The sequence below is a fragment of the Colobus angolensis genome, unplaced genomic scaffold (assembly GCF_000951035.1).
Source record: "Colobus angolensis palliatus isolate OR3802 unplaced genomic scaffold, Cang.pa_1.0 Scaffold366, whole genome shotgun sequence".
Lineage (NCBI taxonomy): Eukaryota > Metazoa > Chordata > Mammalia > Primates > Cercopithecidae > Colobus > Colobus angolensis.
Genome location: NW_012116999.1, coordinates 638,254 through 649,163, shown reverse-complemented (window position 1 = coordinate 649,163; position 10,910 = coordinate 638,254).

Here is a 10,910-nt window from a genome sequence, read left to right as displayed (position 1 = left end):
GAGGAGTATAGTGAAAATGGGAGACTCAGAAGAGGAGAGAGTGGAAGGTGGGTGAGGGATGGAAAACTACTTATTGGGTACAATGCACACTGCTTGAGTGATGAGTACACTAAAATCCTAGACTTCACCAGTATACAATTCACCCATGTAACTAAAAACCACCTGTACTCTAAAGGTGTTGAAATAAAAAAAAATCAAAAACAAAAATTAAATCAAAAACAAAACAACAGAAAAAAGCAAATGCCATAACTAAAATTTGTAACTGTTTTAACATTCTTATTTTCATTTTAGGTAAAAAGTTTGCCAAAAATAAGGAGAGATAAATCTATTGTATTTATTGTTGTTATTTTTTCCAACCAAACAGCATCATGCTGAGGCTGACATTGGTTCATTTAGTTTAAAAGACAGTGTTTGGAAAAAATCTACTGCATACTTACTAAATCAGTCATAAAAATTTCACAGATGAGTTAATTAGCTGAGGAAAATGACTGATTTCCCACTTTTTATCAGAATAAATATTTACATTCCAGCAACTCACAAGTACAGTTGGGAATAGAGCATATCTCCTATTCAGTGGAGAAAAAGTGTCCAGTGAAGTTTGCTTGTACTTTTTTGTAAATTTAAAAGGATGAGTTTAGGTAATAAAATTAATTAATTAATTTTATTCCCCAAAACATCATCATATAAAAATGAATTTTCTTACACAGAGAATGAGCTGCCTTTGAAAGTTTGTGATCCATGCTGTAGGCAGAAATGCTTAAATGAAAGAGCAATTAAATCATCTTATGGGATAAAAATGCAAGGAAAAATGAAGATGTCTTCTTTTTCTAATGTTACTCTGGAAACTGGTACTTTTTTTGTTTCTTTCATTGTTTTCACAAAAAACTAGCTCAGATAATATTGTAACGATGAAGAGTGTATTTTCTATGTTTTATTGCAAGACAAAAATTTCTATATTCATTTTGTACAAAGTAGCTTTATAGTTTGGCTCAAAGATGGCTAAGAATACAAGAGATCATGTAGAATACTGTTATGGCACTTTAATTAATGAACATACAATTACTTCTACATAATACATCATAGTCCAACTGTGTCTACTCAGTAGTAATCATTCAAAACCTGTAAAAATGTTTCAATTGATGTTAAGGGTAGTATTTATGATCATAGTGAATTATTTATCTTTGACCAAGTAAACTAATTCCATCTTCCAGCTTTCCAACAGTTATCATAATACAGCACTTATAATTGAATAACTAGATCAATTTTATAGTTTTCTCTCTCTTGCTGATCTTACTCTGAGGATGACTTGTGGAGCTAATGGAGAAAGGGAGGCTGCAGAGGAGTATTTGGAGAGACTGCTTGGATTAATATTCTAGCTCAATCTTTTTTTAAGTCATGGGCTTTATGGCTCTTCACCATCTTCATACATCAGTTCCCCGGCCCATGAAGTGAGAGTAGCAATAGTATCTTTCTCATTTTTTTGAAAGAATGAAATGAAATAATCTATTTAAAGCACTTACACAGAGCCTAATACCTGGTAGGTACTCAGTAAATGTTAGATGTGATCATTTTCCCAGAATTTCCAAACCTATTTGTATCTTGACTTGAGGAAAGCCAAGGAGTGCTTACGGATAACCTATACCAATGGTCTCAAACCTTCATTTGCATGAGAATACACTGGAAGGCTGTCAACACAGATTGCTGGACTGCACTGCCAGAGCTTCTGATTCATTAGATCTGGGATGGGGCCCAAGAGTTTGCGTTCCAAAGAAATTCCTTGGTGATGCTGAAACTCAGTTGGATGAAATCATGAATTCTGTGTCCAACACAATAATTACAAGCACATGTCTGATTCGCAGGCCTCTTAATTTAGAAAAAAAAAAAACAATATTTGTGCTCTACTAATGTTTATATTTACATTATCACAAAACATAGCTTTATGTTCAATATTGAAACTTCACTGAGCACTTGACAAAATATTAGATATTTTATTTTCAAAATAAAGACTTCTCTAAAGCTTTACTTGCCATTTGTCCATTAGATGAAAAAAAACCCTGAAGATTATTGGAATAATCTGATTTGCTATTTGAAGCAATTGATCACACTACACTGATATAAAACTGGTATACTTTGCTGTTTATGAAGTTTTTCTGCTAATGAAGCCTGTGTAATCACAACTACCAAGCCACTTTTTATACTTGCATAATAATAGAAAATTAAAGCAATCAGTTTAGAAAAAAAAAATCATTTGATCAAAATAAGTCATGTCTTATAGAATGGTATGTGAATATACCTTCTTCACCAGTGCATATTATATTATTGTCTTTTATAATAATCTATTTTTTAACTTTTAGGTTTCGGGTCATGTGCAGTTTTTTTTATAGATGTAAGTTTAGTGTCATGGGGGTTTCGGTGTACAGATTATTTCATCACCCAAATAATAAGCACAGTACCCAATAGGTAGTTCTGTGATCTTCATCCTGCTCCCTCTCTCCACTCTCAATTAGGCCCCAGTGTTTGCTCTTCCCTTCTTTGTATTCATGGGTACTCACTGTTTAACTCCCACTTATAAGTGAGAACATGTGGTATTTGGTTTTCTGTTTCTGTTAATTCATTTAGGATAATGGCCTCAAGCTCCATTCATGTTGCTGCAAACGACATAGTTTTGTTCTTTTTTATGGGTGCATAGTATTCCATGGTGTGTATGTACTACATCTTCTTCATCCAGTCTGTCATTGACGGGCATGCAGGTTGGTTCCATGTCTTTGCTACTGTGAATAGTGCTGCAACGAACATATACGTGCGTATGTCTTTATAACAGAATAATTCATATTCCTTTGGGTGTATACCCAGTAATGGGATTGCTGGGTTGAATGGTATTTCTGCCTCTAGGTCTTTCAGGAATCACCAAACTGTCCTCCACAATGGTTGAATGAATGTATACTCCCACCAACAATATAAAAATGTTCTTTTTTCTCCACAACCTTGCCAGTGTCTGTTATTTTTTGGCTTTTTAATAATCGCTATTCTGACTGATATGAGATGGTATCTCATTGTGGTTTTGAATTTCATTTCTCTAATGATGAGTGATGTTGAGATTTTTTTCATGTTTGCTGGCCACATGAATGTCTTCTTTTGAGATGTTTCTCTTCATGTTCTTTGCCACTTTTTAATGGAGTTGTTTTTTTCTTGTACATTTGTTTAAGTTCCTTGTAGATGCTGGATATCAGCCATTTGTTAGATGCATAGTTTGGAAAAATTTTCTCCCATTCTATATGTTGTCTGTTTACTTTGTTGATAGTTTCTCTTACTGTGCAGAAATGCTTAAGTTGGATTAGATCCAATTTGTCAATTTTTGCTTTTGTTGCAATCACTTTTGGCATCTTTGTCATGAAATCTTTGTTCCTCCCTATGTCCAGAATGGTATTGCATAGGTTGTCTTTCAGGGTTTTTTATAGTTTGGGGTTTTACATTTAAGCTTTTAATCCACCTTAAGTTGATTTTTGTATATGGTGTAAGGAAGGAGACCAATTTCAATTTTCTGCATATGGCTAGCCAGTTATCCCAGCATCCTTTATTGACTAGTGAGTCCTTTCCCCATTGCTTGTCAACTTTGTCAAAGATCAGATGGCTGTAGGTGTGTGGCATTATTTCTGGGCTCTCTATTCTGTTCCATTGGTCTATGTTCCTGTTTTTGTACAAGTACCATACTGTTATAGTTGCTGTAGCCTTGTATTATAGTTTGAAGTCAGGAAATGTGATGCCTCCAACTTTGTTCTTTTTGCTTAGGATTGGCTTGGCTACTCGAGCACTTTTTTGGTTCCATATGAATTTCAAAATAGTTTTTTTCTAGTTCTGTAAAGAATGTCATTGGTAGTTTGATAGGAGTAGCTTTGAATCTGTAAATTGCTTTAGGCAGCATGGCCATTTGAATGATATCAGTTTTCACAATCCATGAGCATGACATGTTTTTCCATTTGTTTGTGTCATTTCTGATTCCTTTGAACAGTGTTTCCTAATTCTCATTGTAGAGATGTTTGCCTTCCTGGTTAGCTGTATTTCTAGGCATTTTATTCTTTTTGTGACTATTATAAGTAAAATGGCTTTCCTGACTTGGTTCTCAGCTTAGATGTTGTTGATGTATAGAAATGCTACCAATTTTTGTACATTGATTTTGTATCCTGAAACTTTGCTGCAGTTGTTTGTCAGATCAAAGAGCTTTTGGGCTGAGACTAGGGGGTTTTCTAGCTATAGAACCATGTTATCTTCAAACAGCGGTAGTTTGACTTCCTATTTGAATGCCTTTAATGTCTTTCCCTTGCCTAATTGCTCCAGTCAGGACTTCCAGTACTATGTTGAATAGGAGTGGTGAAAGAGGGCATCTTGTCTTGTTCTGGTTGTCAAGGGAAATACCTCCTGCTTTTGCCCATTGAGCATGATGTTGGCTGTGGGTTTGTCATAGATGGCTTTTATTATTTTGAAATTTGTTCCTTTAATTTTTGTTGAGTGTTTTTAACATTAAGGGATGCTTAATTGTATTGAAAGCCTTTTCTGCATCTGTTGCGATAATCTTGTGGGTTTTGTCTCTAGGTCTATTTATGTGATGAATCACATTTATTAATTTGTGTATGTATAACCAACCTTGCATCCCAGTGATAAAGCCTACTTGATTGTGAAGGATTAGCTTTTTGATGTGCTGTGGGATTTGGTTTGCAAGTATTTTGTTGGTGATTTTTGCATCTATGTTCATCAAAAATGTTAGTCTGAAGTTTTCTTTTCTGGTTTTGTCTCTGCAAGGTTTTGGTATCAAGATGACACTGGCCTCATAGAATGAGTTAGGGAGGAGTTCCTCCTCAATTCTTTGGAGTAGTTTCAGTAGGAATGTTACCAGCTCTTCTTTATACATCTGTTAGAATTCAGCTGTAAAGTCATCTGGTTCTGGGCTTTATCTGGTTAGTAGACTTTTCATTACTGCTTCAATTTTGGAACTTGTTATTGGTCTGTTCTGGGATTCAATTACTTCCTGGTTCAGTCTTGGGAAACTGTATGCTTCCGTGAATTTATTCATTTCTTCTAGGCTATCATGCTTATGTGCATATAGGTGTTCATAATAGACTCTAAGGGCTTTTTGTGTTTCTGTGGGGTAAGTCTTGATGTCCCCTTTGCCATTTCTGATTGTGTTTATTTGAAGTTAGTGGTCTGTCTTATTTATTCTATCACAGAACCAACTACTAGACTCATTGATCGTGTGTATGTGTGTGTGTGTGTGTGTGTGTGTGTGTGTTTAATCTCAATTTCCTTCAGTTCAGCTCTGATTTTGGTTATTTCTTGTCTTCTGCTAGCTTTGGGGTTCATTTGCTCTTATTTCTATAGTTTCTGTAGATGTGGTGTTAGGTTGTTAATTTAAGATCTTTCTGGTTTTTTGATATGGGCGTTTAGTATTATAAACTTCCCTCTGAACACTGTTTTAACTGTGTCCCTGAGATTCTAATATGTTGTATCTTTATCGTCATTCATTTCAAATAATTTCTTGATTTTTGTCTTAATGTCATTGTTTACCCAAAGGTCATTCAGGAGAAGGTTATTTAGTTTCCATGTCATTGTATAGTTTTGAGCGATATCTTAGTATTGATTTCTGTTTTTATTGCATGGGTATGATTTCAGTTTTTCTGAATTTGCTCAGAATTGTTTTCTGTCCGATTGTGTGGTCAATTTTAGAGGATGTGCCATGTGCATAAGAGAAGAGTGTATATTCTCTTGTTTGGGTGAGAAGAGTACATGACTACTAGGGCCATCTGGTCATGTGTTGAGTTCAGCTCCTGAATATCTTTGTTTGTTATTTTCTGTTTCGGTGATTTCTCTAATACTCCCCGTGGGATGTTGAAATTTCCTACTATTACTGTATGGCAAATCTAAGTCTCTTTATAGTTTCTTAAGATCTTCTTTCATGAATCCTTATGAATCTTCCCTTAGGAATCTTCCTTATGATCTTCCTTTATGCTCCTGTGTTGGGTGAATATATATTTAGGGTTTTTAGGTCTTCTTATTGAATTGAACCATTTACCAATATGTAATGCCCATCCTTGTCTTTTTTGATCTTTATTGGTTTAAAATCTGTTTTGTCTAAAATTAGGATAGCGACTCCTGTTTTTTCCTGTTTTCCATTTGCTTGGTAGATTTTTTTCTCCATCTTTTTACTTTCAGCCTATGGGGTGTCACTGCATGTGAGATGAGTCTCTTGAAGCCAGTATACCATTGGGTGTTGCTTCTTTATCAAGCTTGCCACTGTGTACCTTTTATTCGGGGCATTTAGCCAATTCACATTCAAGGTTAATACTGATATGTGTGGATTTGATCTTGTCATCTTGTTGTTAGCTAGATATTCAGACTTGTGTGTGGTTGCTTTATAGTGTCAATGGTTTATGTACTTAAGTGTGTTTTTGTACTGGCCAGTAACAGTCTTTCCTTTTCATATTTAGCTGTCCTTCAGGACCTCTTGTGAGGCAGGTCTGGTGATAACAAATTCCCTCAGTATTTGCTTGTCTAAAAAGGATCTTGCTTCTCCTTTGTTGATGAAGTTTACTTTTACTGGACATTAAATTCTGGGTTGGAAATTCTTTTCTTTAAGAATGCTGAATATAGGCCCCAATCCCTTCTGGCTTGTAGGGTTTCTGCTGAAAGGTCCACTGTTAGCCTGATGGGGCTCCCTTTGTAGGTGACCTGTCCCTTCTCTCTAGCTGCCTTTAACATTTTTTCTTTCTTTTCAACCTTGGTAAATCTGAAGACTATGTTTCCAGCACCCCCTGCTCATCACCAGACACGGCCTTGGGGATGGTCTTCTTGTGTAGTAACTTGTAGAGGTTCTCAGTATTGGGGTCTCCAAAGAGGTTGGGGAAATTTTCATAGATAGCATCCTGGAATGTGTCTTCCAAGTTGCTTGCTTTCTCCCTCTCTTTCAGGGATACCACTGAGTCATAGACTTGGTCCCTTTGCATAATCTCATATTTCTCAGAGGCTTTCTTTCTTTCTTTCTTTTTTCCTGACTGAGTTAGTTGGGAGAACCCGTCTTCTGCGTCTGAGATTCCTTCCCAGCTTGGTGTATTCTGCAGTTAATACTTGTGACTGCATTATGACATTCTTGTAGTGTGTTTTTCAGCTCTGTCTGATCAGTTTGGTTCTTTCTTATAATGGCCATTTTATCTATCAGCTGCTGTAGCATTTTATTATACCCCTTAGATTCACTGGATTGGGCTTTGACTTTCTCCTGAAAATCAATGTTCTTCATTCCTATCCCTATTCTAAATTCTATTTGTTATTTCAGACATTTCAGGCTGGTTAACAACCCTTGCTGGGGAACTGGTGTCATGGTTTGGAGGAAAGAAGACACTCTGACTTTTTGAGCTGCCAGAGTTCTTGCACTGGTTCTTTCTCATCTGTGTGGGATGATTTTCCTTTAATTGTGGTTTAATTTGAATGCAGTCAGTTGACTTATTTTCTGGTTGTTTTCAGAACAGACTGAGCCTTAGCTCAGGGCCTTTATTTTTAGCTGAGTTCTTGTCCTTGGTTTCACAGGGTAGGTATATTAGCAAAGTATTTTTGATGTTGAAATTTGGGCTATGATCCAGTAGATGGCCTTAAGTATAATGACCAGTAGGTAGGCTCTTGCTCAGCCACGTAGCTCCTCTGTATTTCCTCACATTTGCACCTGTACTCCCTCCCAGTGTTCAGAAGGTATGGGCTCCTCTCCCACTCGAGTGCTGGCTGCAGATATTGGCTTAACACACCTTGGCTGCACACTGTAGCCCTGGAGTGAGCTCAGGCTTTATGCTCCTTCCCCAGCTTGGAGGCAACAGGGGAAGGGACCTTGGCAGTGGCTATGGCAGAGGGCCTTTCACTTGTTTTTTGGGGCTCCACCCCAGAGAAATGCAGAGTCACTTCCAATCAGTGTGATTGACCTTGAGTGGGGTGGCTGTGTTGTGGGCCCAATCCAATAGGCCCTGTCTTGTGATGAGCAGGGGGTGCTGGAAACTCCTGGGGGAGACTGAGTGGTCTCTTCTCCTTAGAGCAGCTGTGGCTTGCTGGAGGTGTGGTTAAAGCATTCAAGGTCTTTGCTTCTTCCTCATTTCAAGGACAGCAAGGGAAGTACCACTGTAGTGGCAGTGGAAGAGGGGTTTTCAGTTGCCTCTGGGAGTTAAACGCAGAGCCGATGGTACCAGGAATGTTCAGCCAGGGGGTGGGATGGCTGCATTGCTGGCCCAAGCTGGGAGATCTTCTTGGTGAAGGGTGGAGACTTTTCTCTATATGTCGACTGTGGCATGCTGGAAGCAGAAGTGAAGCCCTCAGGCTCTTTATTTCTTCTCCATTTCGAGGGCAGCAGGAGCAGAACCTCTGACATGGCAGTGGCAGAAGGGCTGTCATTTGCCTCTGGGAGCCCCTTTTCAGGGAAGCACAGAGACACTAGCAGTGGGAATGCTCAGCTGGGTGTAGGGCATCTGCTCTGTGTTCCCAAGACAGGGGCCCTGCCTGGTGAAAAGTAGAGGGTGAGGTCTCACAGGGAAGAAAGACTGGATCCTCTTCATATGGTGATTGTGATGTGCTAGAGGTTCCAGCCCTTCGTTCCTTCCCCATCCTGAGGGCAGTAAGGGCAGTATCACTGCAGCTGCAATGGCAGAGGGGATGTGGGCTGTTTCTGGGATTTCCTCCTCAAAGAATCACAGAGCCGCCACTGACTGAAGTGTTTGGGTGGGGACAGGGCAGTTGTGCTGGAGGCCCAGGTCTAGAGGTACTGCCTGGTGAAGAGTAGCAGAGGTGGAGATCTGTGTGGAAAACAGTCCAGCTACTTGTAAATATGGCTGTGGTGCAGTGCGGCACGAGGAGGGGGTTGGGGGTTGGAGCAGTCCTGTGTCACTCCCCAGCCAGTACACTCTCTCCTGAGGGCAACAGGAGTCATGGCTTTAGAGCAGCAAAAATGGCGTCCTGCCCCTCCCTCTGGGAGCTCTGCCTCAGGGAAGTGCAGAGCTGCTACTGCCCTGAGAACCCAGGAGAGGAGTGGCTGTAGTGACAGGTTGGGAGATGCTGCCCAGTGAGGAGTAGTGGGGTTGGAGACTCACGTGGAAAAACTGTCTGTATGCTTTTCCTTGAGATAGCTACACTGCTGAGTGTCTGCATTAGTTCGTAATCACTGCACACCCTCCAGATCCTGAGGGTAACAGAAGAGAAGGTTGTGGAATAGCAAAAATGGCAGCCCGCCTCTCCTCCTGGGAGTTCCATCCCATGGAACTGTAGAGCTGCTCTCGGCCAGAACTCAGGCTGGGGTAGGGTGGCCTCACTAGCATCCCAGGCCAGCGGGCCTTATCCTGAAAGATGCAGTGGAGGCAAGGGCTGCAGTCCGTCACTGCTCAGCCCCTGGATTTGGCCCCTTTCTGGGGTGCATGCTAGGAAGCCCAGCCTCCTGTGTTGCCAGGGCTGCAGCCACTGGTGCCAAGGTGCCAGGGGATCCAGTGCTCCCAGGACTCTGCATGTGCCTGAGCAGCAGCTTTGCCCAAACTCCACATAGCCCTCAGTGTGGGTCTGGAGGCCCCAGTAGAGGGAGTTCACAAAGGATCTACTGAGCCCAGAGATGTAAAGGTCCATGGCAATAGTGTGGGTCCCTGGGGACCCTGACTCATTCACCATTTCTCCACGTTGGGGGACCTCCCCTGGCTCTGTGCCATCCCCACGTGGGCAGTTGTCCTGTGTGGCTATTTGTTTTCCATGAGTCACATTGTTTCCTTGATAAATCTCAATGTGTCCACCTGGATGTTCCAGTTTAAGAGCTAATATTTACTTGCTGCTCTTTCTCCTCTCCCTGAGAGAGGTGCACATTAGCTGCTTCTAGTCAGCCATATTGGCCCTATGATAATAATCTTAAAATAACTACTGACTTCTGTGATAGATGCCGATGTTTCTTCAGTAGATATGTGTCTCCTGGTTAACATGTGGTCAGTTATATCACTACCATTCCACTAACATTTTATGTAAGTTATATGTTCCTTGTCAATGTTCTTGAGAAACAGAAACTCAGTATTTAATCTGCCATTAAGCATACACTTTCTTTTAATCATTTATGCTGAAAACACTCATAGAAAAATTACATGTGTTAATAGTAAGAAGATTAATAAGCAGTTGAAATTTTACACCATGGCAAAAAAACATGTAGAAAGAGTATGAGAACACTCTTCAGTACTCTACAGCAGGACGGCTTAAGATTTTGTAGCCCAGGTGGCAAGGTGTGTCACAAATTTAGAGAAGGCTACTCTTCTGTCTCTTCCTGTCCTAGCACTGCTCTGTCACCTTGAAGATTTGTGGGATTGGGTAAGAATACCCTTAGTATTGATGCTGGCATTCCTGTGTCAGAAATCATTCAGAAATGACACATGTAAAGCTTCATGTAGCAGTTTTATAAATAAAAATAGCAAACAGTTTTTGAGTGTTTACTGTTTCAGGTAAAGTATATACCTTCTTTGACACTGATCTGTTAACTGAAAATAATAAAAACAGTTTCCCTACCTATGGTTTTACTCCTAATAGTAATAGTAATAATAATAAGCATATATTGAGTATGCATCAGACATTTTAAGTACATTAGTTTATTGAATTTTCTTTATTATTTTCATTGCCCTTTCTTCCTTCAGTTTCTGTTCCAACAACAATAAATTTCCTCTTCCCCTTATAAAAACTTTCCACTGTGTATGCACCGCAATAAGCAGTTTACCTCCCTTTGTTCTGAAGCAGATGGCATCTTTTCCCTGCACAGCCCCATTTAAAGATTTGGAACCTGAGGCGTAGGAAGATTAAATTACTTGTTTATGTTATGTGGTTAGGGAAGAGTAAGGATTATTTTACCCCAAGAGACAGGCTTCAGAGCCCAC